We start from the raw sequence: 16,342 nt of genomic DNA on the forward strand, positions 1-16,342 counted from the left end.
AGCAAATCTGTCGGACAACAAGATGGAGGTCTCATTGATTAAATTTCATGGAAAAACAACAGAGTTGATTAATTGTTGCTGTCATTATCTCACCATTACAGCAGGTAAACCGGTTTGTTCCTTGCGTAATCCCAACTTGCAGCTATCTTCACAACTACCCTCCTTGCAACTGTTGCTATAGCTACAAAACGCAGTTTTTAAACGGAATTATCCAGATATTCTATCAAATGCAAATGTTGTGTTATGGAAAATAGGATTTTTTTGTTTAGGAATCAACTTTGTACATTGTTTAAATTTGTTTCATGTTTTGATCTTGTTTTATGTCATTTTTTTAAAATATATATATATTCCTGATAATACATTTGATATTCAGAGTATTCAAAACCTGCAGAAACATGACATAAGCTTGTTGTACTTGGTGTATCAATGTTTTCGAGAGCTAGATGAATTTGTCTGTTTTGGGTAATTGTATCACAATTGGTGCTTACATATGATTTGGCTTTGTACAAGTTAAGTTGCATTCACCACATTGGTGTGACACGCACTGTGTCTAAGATCTTCACGACTTCAGTTATACATTTCAGTTGCCACTTTTTTTAACTTTCACATACAAGAAGATAGCTGGTAGCAGAGAGAAGCACTATATTTCACATTGCAAGGTTTCCTCTTCAGTATGAATCAATACCATATAGCTTTCTGTCGATTCATTTGCAGAACAAGAGATATGGAACTATAGAAGCACTGACACTCACTCACTCCACCACTCACTCACTCCACCACTCACTCTCACTCACTCTGCCACTCACTCATTCCACCACTCACTCACTCACTCCACCATTCACTCGCTCACTAGTTGTCAGCTTTCTACGATTGATGTCAGCTTCTGCCTTCAGCCATTAGTGAGGCTATATTTTCAAAGTGTACAATTTCATCGCCTATTCACATGCATTGCTTCAAGTTTGCAAACTTAGGAAATTTGTATTCCTTCCGAAGCATCTACATTAGACCTCAATCAGCCTGCAGCACACAGACAAACACACAAAAACCACAACAAAAGCAGCTGAAGCTCTGAACCCCCTGGTTCAATTTGCGTATTGACATCCTTCAGTCCGACTTGTCAACATCAGTAATATCATTCATTCTTTAGACATGTAACGTACTGAATTCAAAATAACCCAACTTTGCAGTTTTCATCTCAGTATGCATGTTAAGTCCAGTGTTTTATCATTCACCACGAGATATCAGCGTTGAGAGGGTGAATGATTGTCAGATCAAAGTGACGGGTCACTCTCATCTCAACAGAAGTGCAGAGCTGTTATGCATTTCTGACATGAAAAAAATTCAAAGTCACAAATTTTGTGATTAGGACGTGAAGCAGAAGACCCTAGTGCGCTTACACAAAAACCTAGACAGGAGCGTGTCTCTTCCGTTCTCCCACTCTCCCTGCAAATCTGCTTGGTCTATTTAAGGTCAAGACCATTTCTTTCTTCAGGGATGTTTTTGAGAAAAGGACGTATTTGAGGTCCCCGCTACACCAATTAAGTTTTGAATCAATCTGGCGAACTCACTGCCTAGTCTTGATCTAACTATTGCGTGAATGACTTCAGACAGAAGACACAGCCTCTCCATTTAAAGCGATTCCACATCTCCTATCTAACCAAAAGCCCCAATTTCCTATCTCTGCATGTTTTTGTGGGGAACCAAGCAATCAGCTATGGATCCTGAAAGTCGGCTTTTGGGACCTGCTTCAATTACACGTGTTGTGGTCCGCGGACTAAACTGGACTTGCTTGTAAGGCATTGCGAAAGATTCGTGCAATCACGTTTCCTTTTAACGGTTAGAATGACTTGAGATTCGACCCTGTCCGGCCATCTAGGTATGCTTGTCACTAAATTTGCTCCTGTCCGGACCGATCGAATCCATGTTCATGAATAGTTAAATTGGTGCAGGATTAATGAGGAGCCCCCTATACTCTCTGCATAATGGGACAGGACAGGAAGTGTTTGCTTAGGGACCGCTAGTGGGTGAGATACAACCAGTAAGGCACAACTTGTCCAGCCGGAGACCCTTGTCCCAGATAAGCTGAGATTGATGGGAAATTGCCCCACATGTTTTATCCATTTGCTTTTTATAAATCTGTATATTTTAGTAACTGTCTCAAACTCATCGTAGGCGACATTGAATTAATTATTCGATCTTTGGAAATTTCTATTACTTTAATATTTTCCTTTTCTTAGAGTGAAAAAGGGTGGAATATTGTGGCAAAATGTGTTTTTTTAACGATGAGCTTTGAAAGATCCTTTAGATGAGTAATAAATGGTTTAATTCTTTGTGCAACCATGTTTGGATTCCTTTGTAAGAACCAGGGATTGACAGGACGCGAAGTCCTGCGTCCTATGCGCATGAAAATTGACAATGCAACTAAATTTATTAGCGCATACACAGGGACTCAGAAAAAGTCCAAATACTTTTTGTAAAAGTTCAAAGAAAGTGGCAATAAGTTATCACTGAGTTTGCTACTAGCTGTGTTATAGTAATATTTGCAATTTAATTACTGTAGCAATGTTATGATCATGATACACAATACAATAACAGTTTTAATGATAATATGAAGTCTGGAAGCCCCATTTTGTTGTCCAGGACCGCTGAAAATTAAGAGTGTGAGTCCCAAGGACCCTCAAATACAGACTCCATGTAAATCACTGAAGAACTGACTCCCTGAAACCAATGCTTGTTCTAGGAGGTGGCTCAGTAGGACAGGTGGCGAGGTTGAGTCGATTGCTTGTCGTCGAACCTGATGATGTGGGATGCTGCTTATAGCATCAGTCATTCAGTTGTTCAGAGACAGTTGTCATACAGCTTAAATACTGAGTGTTCAGTTGTTCAGAGACAGTTGTCATACAGCTTAAATACTGAGTGTTCAGTTGTTCAGAGACAGTTGTCATACAGCTTAAATACTGAGTGTTCAGTTGAGAACCTCTACTTCTGAGCCACTGGACATAAACCTTGTCAAACTTGATACTTTCACCTAACTTTCTACTGAGGTGTTACTGTCATTATTTGTTAAAGAATCCATGGTACGGGGACCAACCTGCCAGGGAAGATGTATAACCATTATGTCAGTACTGCAGTAAAGAAAATTGGATCAGGCAATTAGTACCAATTGTTCAGTGTCATGGAAATTGTCTGTAAATATTTAAATGAGTTTTAGATAAGGTGTCAAAGTTTGATTATCTGGCTCTGCTCCAATCTCTAACATGAACCCCAATGAGGAGACGTGAAGGTTGGACTGTGTGTTGTTCCAACAGGGCCATCAACCACATCGACTTGTCCACAGCTGTGGGGAAACACGTGTTTCTATAGCCTTGGTGTCTTCAGGAGTAAACTTTTTACATTCATGGGAGGAAGAAGGTGGGATTTTAGGGGAAATAGATGAGGAAAATAATATATTTGAGGTTTTTAAGAAAATAATCACTGGACATCCTGTCAAAGAATATGTTGTGAAAAAATTAAATCAATCCTGGTCTAATAGTTTTTATATGAAAATCTGATAAGAAAATGGCTCTTGGTGACTTGCTGTTCAGAACAGATGGGTTTGTGATGCAGAGTAATATAAGTATAAAAGGAATTTTGTGGGTTTTTTTAAGCTTTTTATTGTTTTTACTGTCTTCCTGATATATGTTGTTAATGAAATTTTATATCCTGGATTGCCCATTAATCTATCAAAAAAGTCCAGCAATGATAAATCCTAAATACACTATTTCAAACCAGGCCTGCTCAGCTGTTGAGACTAACATTGTTAACATGATGGGGAAAGTGGTTACGTATGTTGATAAATCATGTTCGCAATATGTCTGCCATTCTGAGTGCGACATCAGTTTTAACTCACACATTACAGCATGCGTCTTCATCCCATTTCTCTCAAATTAAAGTTATTCTTCGCAGTTCCAGCTTAAATGCAATGCTGTGAGCGTTTCGTTTTTTTGTCCAACACATGATGATAAGTTGTTAAGACAGTATTTTGCTATCTCACCTTGGAGTCTTAGTGGATGAAATATCTGTGGTTTGCTGTAAATAACATTCCTGATTAAGCCAGACAGATCTGTGGTCAGTTGATCTCAATGAAGGTATCAACTGTTTTACAGATGGGGAAGAAATGGCCTTTAAGTACAGCTATTAGACTCCAAAGGCCCAGAGTGTTATGGTTGATGTATTGAAGGTTGTAAGTACTGGTGACCGGCTGTCGATGCTGTAGCTGCTGTAGCAGATGGAGTGGTGGCTGGTTTACATGGTAGTAACGGGGTAGCCAACCAATTAGCGCATCGATTCCTAATATTTACCAGCTAGACCAAGTCTGATTGGTGAGGAGAGTCTGGCGATTGCCAGCATCTGTGGCGTCGGCTAAACACTGCGATACTGTTTGATTGTTGATCCGTGGCTTAACTGTTGACCTGTTTGACTGTTGACCTTTCAGTTAACCGTTTGACTGTTTACCTACAAATTTCCTGTTTGTCTGCCGATCTGTGGCATCTCCATTAAATGCTGACCTGAAGTTGATTGTCTGTTGACCTGTAGGTTGACTGTTGACCTGTTGGTTGATAGTTTGAGTGTGGACCTGTGGGAACATTGTTGACTTGTTGGTTGATTGTTTGACTGTTGACATGTGGATTGATTGTTGACTTGTTGGTTGATTGTTTGACTGTTGACATGTGGATTGATTGTTGACTTGTTGGTTGATTGTTTGACTGTTGACATGTGGATTGATGGTTGACTTGTTGGTTGATAGTTTGACTGTGGACCTGTGGGAACACTGTTGGCTTGTTGGTTGATTGTTAGACTGTTGACATGTGGATTGATTGTTGACTTGTTGGTTGATTGTTTGACTGTTGACATGTGGATTGATTGTTGACTTGTTGGTTGATTGTTTGACTGTTGACATGTGGATTGATTGTTGACTTGTTGGTTGATTGTTTGACTGTTGACATGTGGATTGATTGTTGACTTGTTGGTTGATTGTTTGACTGTGGACATGTTTAACTGATGGATTGGGCGTGGGATTGGGTATTGTTTTTGGTATTTTTGTTTGGGAGTTGTTGTTTTTAATTGTGTGTGTGTGGGGGTGTTTTTTATATTTTTGGTGGGGGGATCGTACTAAGTGATTTGACTGATGACCTTTGGGTTTGAATGTTCGGTTAAAATTGGCTCCATGGAGGATAGCACATGACAACTTAAACCATGTTATTGTAATGAATAGTCTGACAAATCAGAAATTAAATACAAAATGTCATATGAACACCCACTGTGCATCATTTATGCAGGTTTGGATTAAAATGCCTCTGATAATTGCCTGAGAACCAGGAGTATGAGCTTCGCCTCTGTCGATCAACTCACTGGATCAAACAATAAAGCAGCATTCAATTACAACCAACCTGAACTATTATTAATCCGTTGCTATTTTGTTCCCTGTGGGTCCCTCAGCTCCATGTTTACCGTTTATGTGATTCCTGCAAGTCTGCTGGAGTATCTTGTGGCAGCTAGGGAGATACGACACGTATCCCATGCAAGTGCCAATGTGATTGTTACACAAATGAACACATGGTCTACTGCATACTCTCCTGTACAAAGCAGATGAATGACTTTTCACCGAAAAAAAAAGATGTGATTTTTGCAGATAAAGAAGTTTTTGCATGGATGTGATGGAGTTTTCTTAATCATCTGTTGTCATGGTGCATATGGCAGCTTTTGGACTACGATTGACTAAATAGTTACATTGAGATCTTTTTAAAAAAAAGCATGAAGCAAGGTATAAAAGAGAATTAACAATCATTCTGTAAGAGGAGGAATGGCTTCAGTTTCAGTGAAAGAACATATTTGTTTGATCCATAGGGGAATGAAACTAGAAGGTCTTAAAAACAGAAGAATGAAGAATGATCCTGGTATTAATTTCTTTTAATTTCGGTTATTCCCTCGATTCCAAACAGTTGTTAAAAAAACACCCAAGTTCCAGAGAGGTATGGATGTTTTGTTGACGGTATTATATGGACGGAAGATATATTGTACAATGAGAAAGGTAGTTTTCACATTATTGATATATAACGGATGCGATATGTGTATTGATTTTTTAAGTCCTACTGGATAGAAAATTATGGTTTGACATAAAGTGGAATAATGACGAAAGTACCCTTAGATTGGAAGTAGGAAGTCATGTGTGTGACCTGGCTGCTGAAGGGTTGTTATTGCAGACAGATTTGTTACTGATGTTATCTGTCATTCGTTTGCTTGGCCCAGATGTGAAAATTTATCGGCTGCCATGACATTGTTTGAACATTGCTAACTTTGCGGAAAACAATTAAGCTGATCCTATCATTGTTGTGTAATTTCCAACAACTCTAAACCTGCAATGAAGTTTAAATCTCGCCATAGAAAAGTAATGTTTTACACAAACAAAATCACTTCGCCTTGGTGTGTCGACAATGCAAGTGAAGTTTTTCTATTTGTTTAAAGGTCACATGCAACGTAAAACACAACTTTGCAGATTCTGATACCTTTCGGTATGGTCTTACCGAAACAAAGCGTCAAAAATGCAAATTCAACTTATAAAGTTGAAAAATAACGCGATGAAAAAAAACGCGCGAAATCGGAGTTCAAACGTTTCACTAATTTTCCCCAGACTTTTCTGGGGAATACGGGTTTCAACAGCTGGGCTGCGCTCATAGCACGTGCGCAGTGAAATAGGTTCGCGCAACTAGGAAGCGGGCTGTCTGGTGAATACTCGGTGAAGGTTTTGGTGTGAGCTATTTTCATAATGTTTTGTTGATATCTCACAGGCGCGAGCTTTTTTATATGTTATGACAGTAAATGAACTGTTTATATAATTTCTTTTGTCTATTTCACCACACGTTCTTCTTATCGAGTCACTTTCTCAGTTCGATACTTAAAAGCAATGTCATTATTTAGCGTTGACACAATTTCTAACTGTGATATAGATATGTCGCTGTCACAGACAAAACTCAATGTCTTGTTTTATTGACACCTGTGTGTCTGCCTGCCTGTCTGCTAATGACAATATTCAATACACAACTGCGATCACTGACCACATGCAATTTGAACTTAACACCAATCAGGCTATACACCATAAACAAAACGCATTGATTTATGGCCCGAGTTCGGTCTCTGTCACATTATGTAATTACACAGACAGGCAGGTGTGATAGTTGAACACATGACATGTTATGATGTCTGCTGATTGCAAAATGTTATACACAAAAAATGAGCATGTATTTACAAAACCCAACATCTCTATATATACACACACAATGAACCGTGAAGACGGCATCTGCTAATGAACCAGCCGTTACACTTGAGTGCACGCCCACCCGCTCTGACTGGGTTCGGTATCCCGGCTGCTTCGTTTCGAGGGAGGTAAACCCAAGAACAAAATATTGCACTTTTGATTTGCGATTATACGCTTATAATTTTGTTTATTTGTATTTTCATAATCAGCAATGCATATTATGAAGAAGTCATGAAGAAGTGATAATTGTGTTTTAATTATGTTTGATTTTTTGGTTGCATGTGACCTTTAATAGTTTACATAGGCCTTTATAAAGGAATTGTGGGATAGGTCTCAACTTAGTGCTGTATTTATAAACTGAATATGCTATCTTGTTCTATTTTAGAGAAAACAGTTCCTTTGCAACAGTGATAAGTGTAGTGATAGCTACTGCAGTATTAATGATAAAATAGCTGAGATAAGAATTTGAAGACTCAGAAGGCAAAAGAAGTGCTGACATTTTGCTTCTGTTTTTAGAAAGTTTTTAGACATTCTGTCCGAGAATAGATGAAAGTCTGTGAAGTGTTTTCAAATTCGTTTGTCTAAATATAAATCTGAAACCTAAATTTGTTAGGTGATGCATCTTTAAACAACAGGTACTTGTTTAACAGTTCTTGTAGGTTTTTGACAGTTGCCTGAGGCTTTTCCTAATTCTGGCAGTAGAGATCTGTACACAGTGTAGCAAACAGCACTGATGAAACAAATCGCATTTGAGCAAATATGTGATTTTCAAATGCCACTACTTTATCAACATTCCAATCTATGCTGTTCTATAGTTTGTAAAGGCAGTGAGGTGGTGATGAGGGTTAAGAGCACTGAGAAGTGTTGAGACTCCAGTTAACCCTGTCCTTAATTTACGTTCTCATTATTCCTGGGATATTCAGACTTAATTACACCTTTGGTGACCTATCAGATCAATGTGACATTTGTCACTTTGACATTGTATGTCTTGTGAGATGATATGTTCATTTGATGATATGTTCTACCCCTAGTAGCTCTAGCTTGTCTCTCTGAGGAGATTCTTGGCAGACTTGGTCTCCAGAACTCAATGTTGGTCTCCCTGAGGAGATTCTTGGCAGACTTGGTCACCAGAACTCAGTGTTGATCTCTTTGTGGAGATTCCTGGCAGACTTGGTCTCCAGAACTCAGTGTTGGCCTCCTTGGGGAGATTCTTGGTAGACTTGGTCACAGAACTCAGTGTTGATCTCCCTGGGGAGATTCTTGGTAGACTTGGTCACCAGAACTCAGTGTTGGTCTCTCTGAGGAGATTCTTGGTAGACTTGGTCACCAGAACTCAGTGTTGGTCTCTCTGGGGAGATTCTTGGTAGACTTGGTCACCAGAACTCAGTGTTGATCTCCCTGGGGAGATTCTTGGTAGACTTGGTCACCAGAACTCAATGTTGATCTCCCTGGGGAGATTCTTGGTAGACTTGGTCACAGAACTCAGTGTTGGTCTCTCTGGGGAGATTCTTGGTAGACTTGGTCACCAGAACTCAGTGTTGGTCTCTCTGAGGAGATTCTTGGCAGAATAGGACCCCAGAACAAAATGTTGGTCTCCCTGAGGGGATATTTGGCAGAATAGGACCCCAGAACAAAATGTTGGTCTCCCTGAGGGGATTCTTGGCAGAATAGGACCCCAGAACAAAATGTTGGTCTCCCTGAGGGAATATTTGGCAGAATAGGACCCCAGAACAAAATGTTGGTCTCCCTGAGGGGATATTTGGCAGAATAGGACCCCAGAACAAAATGTTGGTCTCCCTGAGGGGATTCTTGGCAGACTTGGTCACCAGAACAAAATGTTGGTCTCCCTGAGGGGATTCTTGGCAGAATAGGACCCCAGAACAAAATGTTGGTCTCCCTGAGGGGATTCTTGGCAGAATCAATCCCTAATACTCTATGCTTGTCTTAACAACCAAGAAATGAGAACAGGATTATTGTATGATGTAACCAGACTCTCATTATGGTGAAAGTGTGCTCAGGATATCAATCACAGGCTACCGATACCAGACTCAATTATTTTCAAGTAGCCATGATACAGCTAAAATATTACTGACTGTGCTCATAGACAAGATTCCGAACCCTGATCATCCTGGGTGATCAATGGTTCCTCAGCTGGAGTTCAGCAGCCGATGAAAATAAACTTGTAGTTACATCTATTCAGCTACAGATAACTATCAGTGTATTTGTTCCTGGTGAACATAACTGCATGGAAACCTCCGTAGTACCAGGACTCAGGGCAGAGAGGATGGCTAGTGGATGGGAGTGTTTTGCGTTGAAGTGACAGAAGTGTGGGAGGTATATCATTAAGAAGTGGTTTCTATATAATTTTACGTTTATGGAGGTACCTTAAAAATGGTGTGTACAGTTTGTTTAAATCTGTTTCTTATAAATAAAAGACAACAATAGTAATTTCACAGACCGATCAGTTAAGCATTAGTACAAGGTCACATGCAATCTTTAACATTGGTGAGGGCAAAAATGTAACACAAGTTCCATACACCCCATTATGCTAATAATAATAATAATAATGCATGCATTTTTAAAGCGCAGCAATTTACAAATTATCAGATGTCCAGTTAACATGGCGAAAATGTATTTTTGATGTTCATAGAAATTCCCTTGGCTAAAGGGTGATGTATGATCTTATTTATTCACATAAGACTTCACAGTCTAACCAGGGGTTTAAGGTTCATTTTAAACCTGAGTCATTCACATCATGACATCATTGAAGATATTCAAGAGTCTTGCAGATTATGGCATAAAACAATGTTATCTCATCGATTATAATTATCATAGTGGATCTGTGATGAATATTCCCACTCACTCACTCACTCACTTTACTGTAGGTTTTGTACGGAGCACTAGACCTAGTTTTCTAGTTATAATCGAAGATTTATCAAGTAATTGTGTAGCATCATTTAATGGGAGCTTTGTTGGAATCTATATGAATCGTTCCCTGATTATGATTTTCTGGCGCAACTTCAACATTTCCAAGAATACAAAATCGACTTTAACATAAAAACAAGCACCAGAGATCTGTGGGGTCAGATTGTTCTATAGAAATATTTTTAATCTGTCGTGGTAATGTGTAATCTGTTGTGAGGAGGAATCATTCTGCATGCCTCATCCCGAGGTCTTGTTTGGCGTTTCCAAATCCCCTGATCATGATCGCTTCAAATATTGCCAAGTCGCCCAGCTAATGGTCCTGTGTGTTTGAACAAGGCAGATAGAAGAAGTGTTCTACAGATATTCTGTTTTATTCCTAGCTTTAGTTTCTTCAGTATTTACATATGTTATCAGTGTTGCTGACGGACATTGCCAGCCAATTTTCCTGGAATGGCATTGGGGCATCTACTGTTAGAGGATTAGGTTATTTGAAAGGAAAGTTTCCGGGAGTCAGATTTGCAGAATACAACATTCCAGGAGCGTGGGTGTAACACTGTAGCAGATACAAGACTGGGGGAATACAAGGCATTACAATGTAGCAGATACAAGACTGGGGAATACAAGACGTAACAATGTAGCAGATACAAGACTGGGGGATACAAGATGTAACACTGTAGCAGATACAAGACTGGGGAATACAAGATTTAACACTGTAGTAGATACAAGACTGGGGAATATAAGATGTAACACTGTAGTAGATACAAGACTGGGGAATACAAGATTTAACACTGTAGCAGATACAAGACTGGGGAATACAAGACGTAACACTGTAGCAGATACAAGACTGGGGGATACAAGATGTAACACTGTAGTAGATACAAGACTGCATGGGGAATACAAGATGTAACACTGTAGTAGATACAAGACTGGGGAATACAAGACGTAACAATGTAGTAGATACAAGACTGGGGAATACAAGATGTAACAATGTAGTAGATACAAAACTGGGGATACAAGATGTAGCACTGTAGCAGATACAAAACTGCATGGGGAATACAAGATGTAACACTGTAGCAGATACAAGACTGGAGAATACAAGACGTAACAATGTAGTAGATACAAGACTGGGGAATACAAGACGTAACACTGTAGTAGATACAAGACTGGGGGATACAAGATGTAGCACTGTAGCAGATACAAAACTGCATGTGGAATACAAGATTTAACACTGTAGCAGATACAAGACTGGGAATACAAGATGTAACACTGTAGTAGATACAAGACTGGGGAATACAAGACGTAACAATGTAGTAGATACAAGACTGGGGAATACAAGATGTAACAATGTAGTAGATACAAAACTGGGGGATACAAGATGTAGCACTGTAGCAGATACAAAACTGCATGGGGAATACAAGATGTAACACTGTAACAGATACAAGACTGGGGAATACAAGACGTAACACTGTAGCAGATACAAGACGTAAGAATGTAGTAGATACAAGACTGGGGAATACAAGACGTAACACTGTAGTAGATACAAGACTGGGGAATACAAGATTTAACACTGTAGCAGATACAAGACTGGGAATACAAGATGTAACACTGTAGCAGATTCAAGACTGGGGGATACAAGATGTAGCACTGTAGCAGATACAAAACTGCATGGGGAATACAAGATGTAACACTGTAACAGATACAAGACTGGGGAATACAAGACGTAACAATGTAGTAGATACAAAACTGGGGGATACAAGATGTAGCACTGTAGCAGATACAAAACTGGGGAATACAAGACATAACACTGTTGCAGATAAAAGACTGGGGAATACAAGACATAACACTGTTGCAGATAAAAGACTGGGGAATACATGACATAACAATGTCGCAGATAAAAGACTGGGGAATACATGACAACACAGTGTCGCAGATAAAAGACTGGGGAATACAAAATGTTACACCATTTAGTCATCAGTAGTACATTTGGTATCATCCCAGTCTAATATCATTAGTTACAGTGCTACATTCGGAATCTCCAGTGCCCAAGTCCAGTGCTTGTATATTTCACTAATCGAGCCCAGTGTTTTGTATGTTGAAACTAGGGATTTATTCTGCCTGGGGAAATAAGCATGGCTACATTGGACGTACAGAATCCTTTCAGAGAAGAGCATGGGTTGCCAGGGACAAACTCATCACAGAATCCCCATTGATAGACAAGCATGGGCTACAATGTGGCAGATTATAGGAATTTGAAACTTGTTGATTTAAATAAAAATTCTTCGCAGTTTTGTGGGAACTTTGTTGCCCATAGATTTTAGATAAGGACATATTTTCTAAAATTACAAACGTATCTAAATAAAGGCCATGTTTCAGACAAGGTTTACAGATCTGTGAAGCTGTCAGTCTTCATACTCTGGAATTGTTTTGACTCGAAATAAATGAAGGAGAAATCGGTTCGGAGATTATTGATTTGGATAATTACTGTTTGTAAATTCTAAAAAGAGATTTAGGAGAAAAGAGTTGGGTGGCCAGACTGGCGTTTGACCTGTCTGCTCGACTTCCTGTTGTGCGTCTCTAGCTGATTAAATGACGGACTTGTGACATTGACTGACCTGTAGGTGATAAACTGGAACAAAATCGCCAACACTGGGATGGCGCCTTTGTCCACATTTGCATGGCACTTTAATGAAATTGCACATTTTTCTGAAGTAGTGTTGGATGGATTCACTTTTTTTTCATCCAATTATTTGATAGGGATTGTGTTAGTTTGGTTTCATCCTGCATAGGTAAATCAAGTTTTAGAAATTTATGTCACGTCTGCTTCACCTCGTTGATTAATTGAGGCAGTCGTTGAAAGTTCGTTTGTAGGCGCAGTTTGGGCGCGAATCCGTTTTGGTAATTTTTGTTGAAGATTTTTGTTTGTTTTGTGAGAGAGCTTGCCAATATTGCAAACGAACCTTTCTTCCCCTTCAGATTATTAAAGCCAGTCCCTGCATAGCTTTTACGTTTTGCTGTCTCTCGATGGACATTTAAGCGCCTCAGCAGCCAAGCTATCATTTGTTGTTTGTAACGTTGCATTATGGGACTCATTACCGTTAACCCATGCATTGGTTTCACATCGCGATGCATTCACTCAAAGATCTTCACACAGCTTAGCGGATATCCCATAATTCCTGGCAATGTTTTTCAGCATTGCAGAGCTGATTTAAGTTAGCCGTACATGACGGCCATTAACTTACAAGACATTTCACCAGACCTTGGATCTTATCAGCTACACTGCTGGAGTCTTGTACAAATGTTGTTTGGAGTTGGCCAGTTGTGTCAGTGGTACCACTATACCAAACATCTGAAGACCATTCATGCCACCCTGTGTGTGTGTGTATAACAATGTTCTTCGGGATCAAGCAGTGGAGGATACGGTTATGAGTTGTAGTGTGTAGTTAGTCAAGAAGCCTTGTCAGAAAAATACATTTAATTTGATCTATCATTATAGTGCTCTCGTGATAGGCATCAGTGCCACAGAGCCTCATCAGTCACGTATTATTCATGATGCTCAGTCAAACTGCTGTTCACATGTATACGCTGTTGTTTATCGGAGGTCTTTGCTCGGTCAGATGCTGGTTTAATCTTCGAGAAGCCTTCCTTACCATCTGAAACACTACACCAAATTTGGATATTTTTTTCCCTCTGATGGAAATTGAATGGAATTTCTGAATTCAATATTCAGCTGATTTAATTTAAAAGTTTGATACATCCTGGAAGGAATAAAAACGAGATTGTGTTTGTAAATTATTCGCAGCATAGACTCGTTCCCACCTTCTTATGGTGGCATTTACATGTTTCGTGATGCATCGGCTCTCAGAGCCATAAATTTAGATTTGCCTGTGGTTCACTCTTCTTGTGCCAATTAAGTCTTCTATCTCTTGGGTTTATTCCCCAGATATGTGCTGCTGGTACCAGAATTCCAGGCTGGATGGGTTCCCATGATCCTCTGCTGGTCATATGGAGAGGATTGTGTTTGTTGTTTAACGCTGCACTTAGCCATTTTGACCCGTGAAGATCCGGGCTAGAATAGGTCTTGAATAGTACTTGTAGAGGAAATCCTTTTTGGGCCATTTGTGCATAGTTTAAATGCAGATTGAACAAACTCTGTCACATAAGTCAGCCTTGTGCCACCTGATAATTGGTCAGTTTGTCAGAAGCACAATCTAAAACAAACCTTTGCAAGTGCATTGACACATGTGTCATGGCTTCTGGTCACCGTCTTTGTTCTGAAAAGGTATTGAATGACCAGTGTGATGTTATGGCCAAGGAGGGGCAGTGGGGTAGGCTAGTGGTTAAAGCGTTGGCTCGTCACGCCGAAGACCCCGGTTCGTTTCCCCACATGGGCACAATGTGTGAAGCCCATTTCTGGTGTCCCCTGCCATGTTATTGCTGGAATATTGCTAAAAGCTGCGTAAACCTAAACTCAGTCAGTCAGTCAGTATAGCCAGGGAATATTATAGCTAGACAAGCATTATAACCAGAGACATAAGAATGTTTGTGGTGTTATATCCAGAGGCATTATAAGGCTGGACATTATAACCAGGTTGACAATATAATCACAGAAATTAGCACCGGTGTCTTGTTAGCCATTACAGCATTGTAACAGGGTGTGTTATGACAAGGGATGACTGTGTGTAACAGAGACCGGGGTTGCATTATAAACAGGAATGTTATAACCAAGATGGCATTATCAAGTATGTTATAACCATGGATGTTATAACCTGTGGCATTATGAACGTGGGTTATAACCATGGATGTTATAACCTGTGGCATTATGAACAGGTGATTCTAACCATGGATGTTATAACATGTGGCATTACGAAGATGGCATTATTTCCAGGAATGTTATAACCATGTTGACATTATGAAGAGGGCATTATTACCAGGAATGTTATAACCAGGACGGCATTATGGAGAGGGAGCATTATTACCAGGAATGTTATGAGTGTGGCATTATGAACAGGGGGGTTATAACCAGGGATGTTATTACCAGGGTGGCATTATCAACAGACATTATAACCAGAGTGGCATTATGAAGAGGGAGCATTATTACCAGGAATGTTATAACAATGTTGGCATGGTGAGGAGCATTATTACCAGGAATGTTATAAACAGGGTGGCATGGTGAGGGATCATTATTATCATGAATGTTATAACCATGGTGGCATTGTGAGGGATCATTATTATCATGAATGTTATAACCATGGTGGCATTATGGAGAAGGGGCATTATTACCTGGAATGTTATAACCAGGGTGGCATATGAAGAGGGGGCATTATAACCAGAATGGCATTATAACAGGAACATTTTAAAAAGGGAGGACTGTATACAACAGAGACCTTCCTGTGGAGCGTTGGCATTGTACATCAAACAGTGTTCTCTTCCGAAAACGCTACCCATGCACACGACCTTTCCTCAAAGGAATGAAGTGATCCTACAGAAAATCAATAGAATTTCATGTTTGACATTTTAGAAGGAAAATAGTTGATAGAGTCTGCCTAATGCAACTGGTAGAATAGGGGGAGTGGTTGGGACACACAAAATCAGGATTGGGATGCAAGCGGAATGAGGATTTCCAATTTTCATGGCATTTCAGTTGTCTGTGGCGATTTCCTTACAGACGCTTCCTTACAAAAACAAAAGGATGGAGAGTGTTGGGAAAATAATAATCTAATTGAATTGTGGACACAGTCTGTTAACTTCATTTTGTGAAGTGCTGTGTGGGAATTGCCTGTTTGGCTCTGTTCGAGTCTTGTACACCTATCCCGCTTCTAGGTCCCAGAAGAGTAGTCGGGTTTCACCCAAAATTGTTAGATTCCATTAAAGAAGACAATCTTGAAGAGAACAATTGTCTCAGACTGGCCCGCAGGAATTATATCATTTCCATGGAAATATGTCCAACACCATTTTGTAAAATTTGTCGGGAATAGACTATTTGTTTTTATTCCCATGAAGGAAATGATCTGTTGCGATGCCCCTCACAAATGGTGTTCAGAGTTTCAAGTAACTCATTGGAGAGATGAACATTCTTCCTTGAGCCAATATTGCAAATTGTAAGTTTGTTTTAAGGTTTTTATT

General features: G+C 39.6%; 1 protein-coding gene across 1 annotated transcript in view; it reads left to right on the forward strand.

Moving 5' to 3' along the window:
- LOC124277313 (peripheral plasma membrane protein CASK-like) overlaps positions 1–16,342 on the forward strand; it is a 400,363-nt gene that overhangs the window by 191,215 nt on the left and 192,806 nt on the right.

This window comes from Haliotis rubra, unplaced genomic scaffold (genome assembly GCF_003918875.1).
Source record: "Haliotis rubra isolate DU_JTF1 unplaced genomic scaffold, ASM391887v1 Scf22, whole genome shotgun sequence".
Lineage (NCBI taxonomy): Eukaryota > Metazoa > Mollusca > Gastropoda > Lepetellida > Haliotidae > Haliotis > Haliotis rubra.